The 13,670-nt window shown below is 39.9% G+C and overlaps 1 protein-coding gene across 1 annotated transcript in view; it reads right to left on the bottom strand.

Annotated features, from left to right (window-relative positions):
• LOC105499802 (nuclear RNA export factor 2-like) overlaps window positions 1-12,883 on the bottom strand; it is a 67,241-nt gene extending 54,358 nt beyond the window's left edge. The window contains exons 1-2 of the mRNA XM_071088706.1: window positions 12,767-12,883; window positions 3,940-4,047 (exon numbers count right to left, since the gene is read on the bottom strand). The gene's annotated coding sequence lies outside the window, so the exon portion shown is untranslated. The remainder of the gene's footprint in view (window positions 1-3,939; window positions 4,048-12,766) is intronic.
• Window positions 12,884-13,670: the final 787 nt, after the last annotated feature.

Raw genomic sequence — 13,670 nt, 5'->3', positions numbered from 1 at the left:
TTCGCTTGGCTTCTTCTATTTTCAGGATAGAGTGTTGAGAGTAAACACAAGACTGAAAACAAAACGAGAATGTGCTCCTGATCTCAGAGCACGTGGTTCTGCTGTCTGGGTCCTGCTTTAAATCCAGGACCTCCGTTTTGGCCGTCTGCAGGAAGAGGAAGAGACAGAATATGAAAGGTAGCCGATTTTAATATAACCCAGCAACATCAATGAGGGGAAGGAGGGACAAACCTTTATCTTCGCTCTTCACTCTGTAAACAATCTACCAACAAAGTTTTTTTCCGTACAAACTCAACATCTTTTACTGTTTTTCCCATCCTTCCTTCTCCTCCAATCCTCCCTAGTCTCAATGTCCATGTTGTTCTTCTATGTAATCATACCCAGTAGGTAAATCCATCAATAGTATTCTCAATCACCTCTATTCCATAATCACCTCTGTAAGACATTAGAGTCCTTGAGGTGACCCCAAGCGTTGGATCAACAACCTCACAGAGATCCTCGGCATTCACCATCAACTACGTTTGGGAGACTGTTAGGCCACCCCCTGCCTCAGGCTCCAGCATACCCTCCTGATGACTCACTACGTCTCTAGTGTACATAGGGTTACCAAGAGGAAGAGCTCTGGGCAGGGAAGATCTGCGGACCATCAATCGTGGCTCCCAAGATTTCATAGTGTGACTCCTGTACACTCAATGGTCCAACATGGAGACAATGGGAGGGCCAAATCCTCACCATGGCCTTCAATTTCATCTTCTGCCCACCTAAGAAGGCAGTGATGAACAATGGAACAAAGAGGTCTCATGGGAGCTCCTCAAGAGCATGGATAGCTGCAGGCTCATCACTCAGCCGACTCCATGCAGCAAGCTCTAGCAGTGTGGCTGGCACCTTTTGGTCCATCGACATGAACCTGCTTTAGGGTGAGGAACATTCACATATCCTGAGAGGATTTTCACAGTCTCTTGCCTGCCACCAAAGATAGCAATAAATGAAATATGTATTGAACAAGTATATGGTGAATCAAACAACCACTTCAAGAGACCTCTACTATTGACATGGAATAGAAATAGACTTGTATGTGTGTATAAATGTCTCTGTGTGTGTCTGTCTGTCTGTGTGTGTATACACACACATATATATTTAGATAAGATAAAATGCCATTTGAAATCAGCTGTAAGTCAACAGAAGGCAATGTCGACCACCCAGGCACCTGCCTCCCAATGTTTCGTGTCAAAAGGATATAAACCAATCAGAAAGGAAGAGGTAAATCTATACAGAAGCCACATCCTCATCGTTACTTAGAAACAGATAATGCCAAATCTTTAGTAGTGAGTAAAAGGAGAAAAAGCATGAAATCCCAGCACATGATCTGTCATGCTCCCATCACTAGGCTTTGTGGCAAGCAGAGACAGACCCAGAAAAGCTGCAAGAGACACAGAGAAAGGAAGAGGCTAGGGGCCTAAAGTTGATCCGAAACTACAGTTAAAATGACTGAGCCCAGACTAAGTCTAAAAAATACCAAAAAGGTGTCCCAGATAATAAGAGCAGGGACTATAGGGAAGAACCCCTAAAATATGTGTAATTTAAAGAGGTAGAGATGATCTTAGAATGCAGTCTTTGGGTTGGGTGCAGTGGCTCACGCCTGTAATCCCATCACTTTGGGAGGCCCGAGGCAGGAGGATCACTGAGTCCGGGAGTTTCAGACCAGCCTAGGCAATATAGTGAGACCTCGTCTCTATGAAAACTCAAAACAGCGGCCGAGTGTGGTGTTGTGCGCCTGTGGTCCAAGCTACTCGTGAGGCTGAGGTGGGAGGATCGCTGGAGCCCAGGAGGCAGAAGGTGCAGTGAGCCGAGATCACACCCCTGCACTCCAGCCTGGGAGACAGAGCGAGACTCTATCTCAAAACAAACAAACAAACAAACAAACAAACAAACAAACGTAGCCTTTGAAATGCACAGCTTCTGGGGAAGAGTAGGGGTGGCAAACGGAAAGGGAGAAGCATGCTTTGCCACTTTGGTAATGATGGGGAAGGAAACAAAAGGGGAAAATGAAGAATCTTACAAGACATAAGAGAACCACAGAATCAGAGCACTCGTAACTTCTTTGTCCACTACCAAAACAAGCAAGCGAAATCAGTAAATTTAAGGCCTGAATTTTTCTACACTGACAGAAAATAACACCATTAAAATAGGAATCTGGTAAAACAAGCCAATATCATAAAAATGAACAAAAGGAATGATAATTCCTTACAAAAACATTCCAGAAAGAGTAAAAGAGCAGAAGACAAAATTTCACACATATTAAACAACCATGAAACAGAAGGAAACTGTACGTCAACCTTCCAGACAGAATTACTTCCATTCAAACAAGCATTTGAGGATATAAAACCTGCCTTGAATTAGAATATTATTTAAAATTCTAAACTCAGAAATGGGCTTAGAAAAAAGTCTGAAGTAATGATTTGATATCCAGCTCAGCTGATCCTTCACAAGTATCACAGCTTATAGAAAAGCAGACAGGAACTTAGGAAATTACGTGCCCATCAGCCCTTCCTGAGTACTCCACTAGAGCAAGGGTCTGCAAACTATGGCCCATTGGCTGGAATATTTACTATATGGCTCTTTACAGAAAACGTTTGCTAACTTATATTCTAAAGGATAAACTGGGATTGTGATTCCACAGGTAATGACAGGAAAATCTTCCCTACGACATCTGATGGCGAGCATTTGGTATCTAATACTAAAATAAAGGTGGAGCAAGGAAAACGACTAATGTGCATTTATTTTATATTGTGGAAAAAAGAAATAGTGCAAGTAAAATAAGAGAAGTGAGAGAGAGAGAGAGGAAAAAAAAAGAAAAGAAACTTTTTTTTTTTTTCATAAGGCAGTAGACGAGTGTTAAAAGGAGATTGGGGGTTAAAAACAAACTAGTGGACCAGAGAGTAAAATGTTCAATAAGAAAGCAGGTGCTAAAAATAATTTTTTTAACGTCAAAGTTTACATGCCAACGTTAAAATTGAAAATTCACAGTGAAGATATAATACTTAGGAATATTTATGCACCAAATAACATAGCAACCACCTTTGTAATGCCAAAAGGTATGGAGACATGGAAGCACAGTAATAATAGGAGATTTAATACATGGCAAGTCTCAGTACAAGGCAACTCCAGTGGTACAATAAAGAGACGTATACCGAAAATGTAAACAACACAATTAATAAGATACATTGTGTGTTTGTATACACACATAGGCATACATACACACACATAAATCTATACCTTGGAAATAAAGAATATACCACCTTGTCAAAAGCTGATGGCACGTTAACAAAACGTGATCAAATTACCTCACTAATTTCCATAAAGTAGAAATATTACAACCAACCCTCTGCAATCACGATGCAACAAAAGTAGAACTTACTAACACAAACTGAAAGCAGAAAGGATCTTCTGCCTGGAAAAAATGTTAAGCCTTCTATTAAGCAAATGTCGAGATAAAGAGGAGATGCAAACTGAAGTTACAGAAATATTTAAGAAGAGTGACAATGAGAGCTTACATATGAGAATCTGTAGAAGATATTTAAAGCACTGATTGGAAGCAGATTCAGAGCACTAAATACTCTCATCAGTGAAAATGAACGAAAATTAAATAAAGTAAAGCATTGCCTCAAAAATCTAATAAAAGAACAACCCAGGAAACCAAAATAAACACAAATAAAGAAATAACATAAAATCAGAAATTGCCGGGTTTGGTGGCTCACACCTGTAATCCAACCACTTTGAGAGGCTGAGACGGGAGGATCTCTTGAGGCCAGGAGTTTGAGACCAGCCTGGGCAACATAGGGAGACCCTGCCTCTACAGTAATAATAATAATAATAATAATAATAATAACAATGATTCATTAGCTGGGCATGATGGAACATGCCTGTAGTCCTACTTACTGAGGAGGCGGAGGTGGGAAGATTGCTTGAGTCCAAGAGCTCAAGGCTACAGTGAGCTATGATCACAACGCTGCACTCCAGACTGAGTGATCCAGGGAGACTCGGTCACTAAAATGAATGAATGAATGAATGAATGAATGAATAAATAAATAAGCAGACATTAATAAGATACATAGTAGAAAAACAATGTGTGTATATTTATTAAATCAAAATCCTATTTTTTTAATTGGACAAACTCACTAGCTAGACTAATGAAGGAAGAAAGGGAGAGAGCACAAATATGCAAAATAATAAATGACAAATGATAATCATTTAAACAGAAAAGATTAGGTTACTTTTCAAACCTGTATATAAAGAAATCAAAAATACACATGAAATAAATAATTTCCTAGGAAAATACAGATTATCAAGATTTTTACTCTAATGCTGGAAGGCTTAAATTGGCCAATTTTCACAGAAAAAAAAAAATAGAAAAAGTTATTAAGGAATAACTCCCAAGGAGCACCTGGCTCAGATGCTACTACAGGTGAATTCTACTGAACCGTCAAAGATCAGATAGTACCACAGTGCCAATGCTCTATAAATTATTCAACAGCATTATAAAGGAAATTTTCATAACTCCCTTTACGAAGCAAGTGCGACATGGATAGATAAGTGTAGATGCAAAAATGCTAGATAAAATATTAGCAAACAGCATCCAACAACACATTTGAAAAATCATAATATACTTTGGCAAAGTGGGATTTCTCCCATCAATACAGATTAGTTCAATATTAGAAAGTACCTTGATATCACCCACCATATTAATACACTTAAAGACAAATATCATATGGTTATCACCGCAGATGTTGAAAAACCTTTGGAAAAATTCAATTCCTCTTTCTGTTAAAAAATAGAAAAGCCTTAAGAAAATAGGGACCACGGGATGCTTTCTTAACATGATAAAACATATATACCTAAGTCCTAATGCTAGCAACTCATTTAATGGGGTTGCTGGGGGACACTCAAAGTTTTCCCCTGGGATCAGGAACAAGGAAAGCATGCCTACTACCTCACACCTATTCAATCTTGTATTACAAGTATTAGTCAATTGACTAGAGAAATCGATCATTTTCCTAGGAATGAATAAGAAGAACTAAAAAGCACAGCAAAGAAAACAATCAAGAAAATGAAATGGCAACTTACACATTGGGAAAAAAAAATACTTGCAAACCACATATATGAACAAGGAGTTAATATCCAAATTTTGTAAGGAAATCACACAACTCCATAGCAGAAAAGCAATCAAATTTAATCAATGGGCAAAGGACCTGAATAGACATTTCTCCAAAGAAGACATACATAATGACTAACAGGTATATGAAAAAGTGCTCAACATCATTAATCATCAGGAAAATGCAGATAAAAGCTACTATGAGGCAACACCATACAACCATTAGGATAGCTATTATCAAAAAGTCAAGAGATGGCAAACATTACCGAGTCTGTGGAGAAAAGGGAACCCTTGTACACTGTTGATGGGAATGTAGATAGGGACAACCATTATGGAAAACAGTATGGAGGTACCTAATAGATTCTTTTTTCTGTTTTAGAAATAAAATGGTCGTTCTAGATTTTTCTATTTTACAAAAAAAAAAAAAATATGGTAGTGAAAAACAGAACTATCATACGACCCAACAACTCCTTTGCTGGGTATCTACTCAAAGGAAATAAAATAACCACCTTTTAAAAGCAGCTGATCTTTGAAAAGTATCTGAACTCCCATGTTCACTGCAGCATTAATCACAATAGCCAAGATATGGAAACAATCTAGGTGTCCATCAAGGGACGGACGGATACAGAAACTGTGTTGTATATATACACTTAAAAAGGAGATCTTGCCATTTGCCAAAACATGGATGAATCTGGAGGACATTATGCCATAACAATGAAATAATAGTGAAATAATCCAGATACAGAAAGAGAAATATTGCATGATCTCACTTATATGTGAAATCTTAAAAAATGAAAGTAAAATAAAACTCAAATATACAGAGACACAGAATAAAGCAGTGGTTATCAGGGTCGGGGTGGGGCGGAGGGGATGGGAGGAGGAAAGGGGAAGATGTAGGTAAGAGGATGCAAAGTAGCAGATATATAGGATGAAAGAGACTAGAGATCTAGTGCACAACATGCTGGAATACAGTTTATACAATTGTACTATTAAATGCAATGTGGGATTTCTGCTAAATGAATAGATTTTAGATACGATGTGGGATTTCGGCTAAATGAATAGATTTTAGCACCTCCTGCTACCAAAACCAAAAATGGGTAACTATGTGACATAATGGGTATGTTAATTTGTTCCACTATAGTAACTATTTTACTATCTATATGTGTCCCATAACACCATGTTGTATACCTTAGATATACACAATAAAACTTACTTTTTACAAAGAAAAGTAAAGCCATCTCTATGTGCGGATGATATTATAGTATACCTGAAAACCCCTATAGAAACAATGATAAATCAACTGAACCAGTAAAAGAAGTCAGTAAGGTAGCAAAGTATAAAATTAACATACAAAAAAATCAGCAGTCTTTTAATACACACACAAAAAATAAGCAGCTGGAGGACGCATTCACAGACAAGGCCCCGTATACACTAGCAACAAGGATTTAAGTTTAGGAATAAACTTGGTAACAACATGTATACAAGAAAAATTGTAAAATATGCCTGAATGACACCACGGGAGACTTGAACAAATGGAAACACATACGCTGTCTGAGACGGTCTGAATGTCTGTGTACCCCCAAAATTACTATCTTGAAATCTCTACCCGCAAGGTGATACCATTAGGAGGTGGGGCCTTTTGAGAGGTGACTGGGTCATGAGGGTGGAGCCCTTATGAATGGGATTAGTTCTCTCATAAAAGAGGCTCCAGAGAGCTGCCTTGTCCCTTCCACCATGTTGAGGAAACAATTAGAAAGCACCATCGATGAGGAAGAGGGCCCTCACCAGACATCAAATCAGCCAGCATCTTTATCTTGAACTTGTCAGTCTCCAGAACTGCAAGAAATAAATTTCTGTCATTTATAAACAACCTAGTCTACGGTATTCTGTAACAGCAGTCCAAACAGACTAAATCACTGTCCTAGATGGAATAATTCGGCATTAAAAAGATGTCAGTTCTTCCTCAATTGGCGTATAAATTTAATTCAGCCTCAGAAATGCCAGCACACATTTTTATGCATTTAGGAAAATTGATAATAAAGTTAATATACTTTTTGAAAACATGCAAGCATAGCCAGGAAACATGTGAAAAAGAAAATCTATGAGAGGGGACTTATGATACCAGCCAGAAAAGCACACTATAAAGCCCCTGTAATTATGACATTGTGGCACTGGTGCAAGAATAGACTAACAGCCCAGTGGACTAGAATAGAAAACTCAGAAATACAACCAAATCGTATGAAAGTTAGTACATGATAAAGATGGTATATAAACTCTCTAGGGCAAAGATGGACATTTAATAAATGGTCCTGGAACAACTGAGACGTCCAGAAAAATAAAGGTAGATCCACATAACACAGCGTACACAAGAATAAACTGCAAATAGGTTAGGGATCTAAACATAACAAATGAAACCATGTAAGTTCTTGAAGAAAACATGGCAGTGGTCGGGGAAGGAGGGGTGGCTCACGCCTGTAATCCCAGCACTTTGGGAGGCTGAGGCGGGTGGATCGCCTGAGGTCAGGAGTTTGAGACCAGCCTGGCCAACATGGTGAAACCCCGACTCTACTAAAAATACAAAAATTAGCCGGGCGAGGTGGCAGGCGCTTGTAATCCCAGCTACTCGGGAGGCTGAGACAGGAGAATTGCTTGAACCTGGAAGGCAGAGGTTGCAGTGAGCCGAGATCGCGCCACTGCACTCCAGCCTGGACGACAGAGCGAGACTCCATATCAACCAAAGAAAAGAAAGAAAAAGAAAAGAAAAGAAAACATGGCAGAACCCCAGTGTAGGGAAAGGCCTTCTAACTAAGATTCAAATTCCGGAGGCAATGAAAGAAGAAAATAGTCTATTGATTTGACCACATAAGGATAAATGAAAGTGATGCAAATGCTTCATAAATATATCAAAGAGCAACTGACGAATTGGTATAAAGTACTTGCAGCATATATCACAGACAACTGGATAACATTCCAAATATATAGAGAACTCTTAAACATTGAGGGATGAAGGACCACAACAGCAATAAAAATATGGGGGAAATATATGAACAGATAATTCCAACAAAAAGTATAAAAACAGTCCTCAACATATGATAAGTGTCAAAACTTACTCACAAATGTAGACAAAGGTACATCACAGAAACAGTGAGATACCATTTCTCACCTAACCTGTAGAAAAAAGTTTCAAAACTAAGGCGACGTGTTCTGTTAGTGAGGCTGTGGGCAAACTGTCATTCTCTTATATTGCTAATGGAAACGAAAACCAGTACAATCCTTCTGGAGAGAAACTTGGAAACACCTGAGAAAACTACATGTGCACTTAACTTTTGGCCCAAAAATCCTATTAGTGGGAATATACCTTGAAGGTACATTTCTACCAATACAAAATAAAATAAAATAAAATAAAAATCATGTCCAGGTTTATTCGCGGGAGCAATGTCTGTAACTGTAAAATCTTGGAAGGAATTTAAAAGCCCATACAGGCCAGGCACCACGGCTCATGCCCGTATTCTCAGCACTTGGGAGACCAAGGCGGGAGGATCACTGGAGGCCAGGAGATCCAGACCAGTCTGGGCAACATAGCAAGGCCCTGTATTTACAAAAAAAAAAAAAAAAAGTCTTTATTTAGCCAGGCATGGTGGCACACACCTGTAGTCTTAGCCACTTGGGAGGCTGAGACAGTTGTGAATTGCTTGAGCCCAGGAGTTTGAGGTTACCATGGGCTATGATTGTGCCACTGCACTTCAGTCAGCCTGGATTATAGAGCGACACCTGGTTTCTATATTAAAAACCAAATGCCCAAATGTAGGTGAGTGGTTGAATAAACTATGTGTGGTACAGCCACACAATGGAGTACAATGCAGCTGTAAAAAGGAACGATGAAGATCTCTGTGAAACAATATGGAGTGATTTCCAAGAATGCTGTTAAGTAGGAAAGGCAAAGTGCAAAGGAACATGTATAGTATGCTATCCTTCGTGTAAGAAGGGAATATTAGAAAACGTGTATGTATTTGCTCATTTGGGCAAAATAAATACAGGAAAATTTAAACCGGAAACCGAAGGGTTGATTACCCTACAGGGAGGGCCAGAGAAAGAAGTGGAAAGAAATGGGGAATGGGAACAGGGTAGAAGGGATGACGAAGGAGTGACACTTCCCCAAGTATAGGTTTTTGTATACCCCTGACTCTTTGGATCATAGTAATGTTGCACATACCCAAAATATAAATAAAAAATTAAAATCAACCAGGATATTGGGGTGAGGGTACCCCAAATCAAACAGAAACAGGTTCAACTAACAATATTACAAATGTGTGTCTTAACCACCCTGAAGGAGACAGGAAGAAAAGATCTAAGATACATAACTTTGGATAGCAGTATTTTGACCATATCCTCTAAGGCCAAAGACAAAAACAACTGTACAAAAATATAAGTTATTAATATGTTTGCAACAGGGGCATTTGTTAGCAATTCAGATGCTACTTTATGTATCTACTGACCAGAAATAAACAGGTATATAAACTATCTGATAATGAAAGCCAGGTCGGAGAACGAATCGACCAGAAAGTCTAGAATGACTGGAATTGAAAGTATCAATACAAGCTCCTGGCTTTTAATAGTTATACATACAGATAGATACCAAAATAAATGTACATGTGTCTATAGGCATGGGTATATACATACATTATTTCCTACCCCTTTCCATAGAGAGCCTTAGCGGCAATGAAACGCCATTAATAATGAACGCACACCAAGATACTGGTTGGTAAATGTCATTCCCCATGAAAGGGAACCAGGGCTCCTTGTAGAAGTTGTTTTAATCCAGGGCTATAAGGGGTGTGTGTGTGTGTGAGGCGAGGGGGGCACGCACATGATGAATCTGAACATCTTATAGTGCCAGAAAAAGGTACCAAAAAAGGATAGGGTCATATCAAAAGACCACAGAACCAACCAAAATGAGCTCCCAATGGCCAAGGCTAGAAGAGTTCAAGGAACAAAATAATGATATAATTAGATTAAATTTTTATTTTAATTTATTTCAAGTTCCGGGATACAAGTGCAGGATGTGTAGGTTCATTATATAGGTAAACCTGCGCCCTGGTGGTTTGCTGCACCCATCAACCCGTCACCTGGGTATTAAGCCCGGTATGTATAACATAATTATTCAAGAGCCCATACTGAGATAAATAAGTTGAAGAAATAAGTAAATGAGGGAGTAAAGACAGCTCTTCCTTACAGAAGAATTCCAGTTAAAAAATGTAGCAGAAATTAGGACAACAGAAAATCACCATTAGGTAATATTTGCTGTAGGCAAGATCCCTAGACAGATTTTAACAGTAGTGGGTCAAAGTCTGCAAAGAAACAGGAATATAAGAAGATCTATTGTGTTTCTTCTTAAAGAACTTTTCATACTATATTTATTACTAACAAAGAAGAAAATAGTAGCATTTCACTGGGGCAAGATAACTCCCACCCCTTTAACCAAGTGATCAAGGTGAACACCACCAGTAACACAAATTATGGATGTCATGTACCCGATATGATCCACACAGAAGGAAACAAAATCATGTTTGCGGTAATGTGGCATAAGACCTAAAATTAGAGGCCCAATTAGATGGATGCCTTGACATCTGGGGAAGAACAGGAGGACCCTGAATGGCCTCACCACAGGTTATTTTCCCTATTGGGTTCCCAGGGAGAAAGGCCCCCTAGCCAAAGTACCCTCCTTATTATTGTGTTGAATAGACACAGTGCCTGCTTATCTCTGGGTGGCATGTTTCAGGTCCCCACCAGCCTGCAGAATTATTCAAACAAGCCAGTCGTCCTCCTCTGAACCAACGGTCACTTCATCCTCTGGTTACTACAAAGACTTCCCCCTGAAAGCCCCTGCTTGTTCACTGTCTTCCAGAGTGTGACACCGTGTGGCTCTACCTGGCGTGAGGTGCCCTCCTCTCTCCGGCTGTGAGTAAATGTTACTAATAAATTGCTGTGGATTCCATCTGCCCAGTATAGGGTACCATGTGTTCAGTCACCCCCATAACACTAGGGTGGGAATCCCTCCCTCACCACTGGGAAAGGGAGGAGAATAAAACAGGTGTGCTTGCTACAAATGCACAACTTCAATCTAATCATAAGAAAACATGAGACAAACACAAATTGAGAGACATTCCACAAAACACCTGACTGGTATCTCCGAAAGTGTCAGGGCTGTGAAAGACCAATAAAGATTAAGGAAATGTCAGCCTGGAGGATTCTAAGGAGAAATGAGGACCAAATGCAATGAAGTGTCCTGAATAAGATCCTAGAATAGAAAAAGGACATCAGTGAGATAACTGGTGAAATTCGCATAAAATCTGTAGATTAGTTAATAGTTATAACATCAACGTTAAATAATATGTAATGTTATATAAATGTATATAATTATACATTTATATAATTATACATTTATATACATATATAATTATATGTATATGCATATATACATATACAATTACAATTATACAATGTTATATAAATGTAATAACATCAATGTTAACTTTTGGTAATTAGCATCGATGTAGTACTGTTAATTAGTACATCAATGTAATGTAGTAATTAGTTTTGGTAATTTTTCTATGGTTGTATAAGATGTTAACATGACGGAAATCCAGGCGAGGGCTCTCTGTATAATCATTTTTGTAACTTTTCTGTAAGTCTAAAATTATTTCAGAGTAAAGAATTTTAAAAGACAGAATCAGTGGCTAAAGGGCTGGCAACCTATAAACCACGCTGCTTAACAATAACCACCTGAAACATAGTTAGAAGGATGCATACAAACAGGGATACATGCTCATACCACATCATTCATTAAAAAGGTTATAAGAGATGAAAGCCCAGTGATCTTCAACACATAGGTGAATATGTATTTACTCTTCGGATGAGGAAAGCATTTTTAAGTATAAAAGGCATGAAATACAATAGAAAGAAAAATATCTATACAATCCAATATTTACAATTTAAAGCCCACCATATCAAAATTAACCAGAAACAAAACTAAGATGCAAAAGAGAAATACAACTTTTTGAAGAAGAGAAAACCTGCCTGAGGAATTGTAAAGAGAGAGCAAGAAGTGATTAGCCATACAATTGAAGCTAATCACACGTGAAGATAAGGGACACATAGAGAGTGGAGTGGAGAGTGGACCACTGAGCAATCCAGCTGGATTTGCCTTTCCTATTAATCCCTAAACCTTGACCCTAGGTAATGTAGGCCAAAATAGGCCTAATTTATAGAAAATTTACAGAAGGGCCGGGCGTGGTGGCTCACGCCTGTAATCATAGCACTTTGGGAGGCCGAGGTGGGGGGATCACCTGGGGTCGGCAGTTGGAGACCAGCCTAACCAATATGAAGAAAGCCCCTCTCTACTAAAAATACAAAAATTAGCCTGGCATGATGGCGCGTGCCTGTAGTCCCAGGTACTTGGGAGGCTGAGGCAGGAGAATCGCTTGAACCCGGGAGGTGGAGGTTGTGGTGAGCCGAGATCGCGACATCGCGCTCCAGCCTGGGCAACGAGAGCCAAACTCCGTCTCAAAAAGAAAAGAAAAGAAAATTTATAGAAAAGATATTGTTGTAATTTACCTAACTGGAAGAAGACTTGGAACCAACCTGGGAGCTACACTTCCTCTCAGAATCTTGCCACAAACAAGACGCAATCTTGTGACTGGGGCCCAGCGTCCTAAGGGTTCCTTCTCGAAGCAGTGGGGAGAGGACTTCAATTGGCTCAGCTTGATCAGGTGACATCCTTTGGCCAATCAGCTCTATACTGGGAGGTGGAGCCAGGCTCCTGTCCCTCCCTCTCCTGGAGCTGGCGGGAAGGGGAGCTGGCGGGAAGGGGAGCAGCGAAGGAGATGGCGGAGAAAGCAAGGGTGGGAAAGTGGGAGGGGCGGGAAGGATTGTGGGACAGCGGGGTGGGAGTGTGTGAGGTGGAAAGGGAGGGGTGCTCTGATTATAAGCCTGCCCCACCCGCTGATTTCGTCTTAGGTGAAAAGTGAGGCACAATTCCATTGTGCACGGCCTGGGTACTGACCAGCCAGGGTTTCTTTCCTTTTTCTTTTCTTTCTTTCTTTCTTTCTTTCTTTTTTTTTTTTTTTTTTTTTTTTTTTGAGATGGAGGATGGAGTCCTGATGCCCAGGCTGGAGTGCGTTGGCGGGATCCCATCTCATGCAACCTCTGCTTCCCGGGTTCAAGCGATTCTGCTACATCAGCCTCCCGAGTAACTGGTATTACAGGCGCCTGCCACCACGCCCGGCTAGTTTTTCTATTCTCAGTGGAGACGGGGTTTTACCATGTTAGCCAGGATGGTCTCGCTCTCTTGACCTCGTAATCCGCCCGACTCGGCCTCCCAAAGTGCTGGGATTACAGGCGTGAGCCACCGCGCCCGGCCCCAGCGAGGGTTTCTACCAGGCCACGTCTCAACACAGGCAGTTAAAAGCTCAAATTTAGTGGACGTGTAGCAGGAGATGTGTACTTTAAAAACCCGTGG

Source organism: Macaca nemestrina, chromosome X (genome assembly GCF_043159975.1).
Source record: "Macaca nemestrina isolate mMacNem1 chromosome X, mMacNem.hap1, whole genome shotgun sequence".
Classification (NCBI taxonomy): domain Eukaryota; kingdom Metazoa; phylum Chordata; class Mammalia; order Primates; family Cercopithecidae; genus Macaca; species Macaca nemestrina.
Note: the sequence above shows the minus strand (reverse complement) of the source record. Positions and strands in the feature narration are given on the sequence as shown.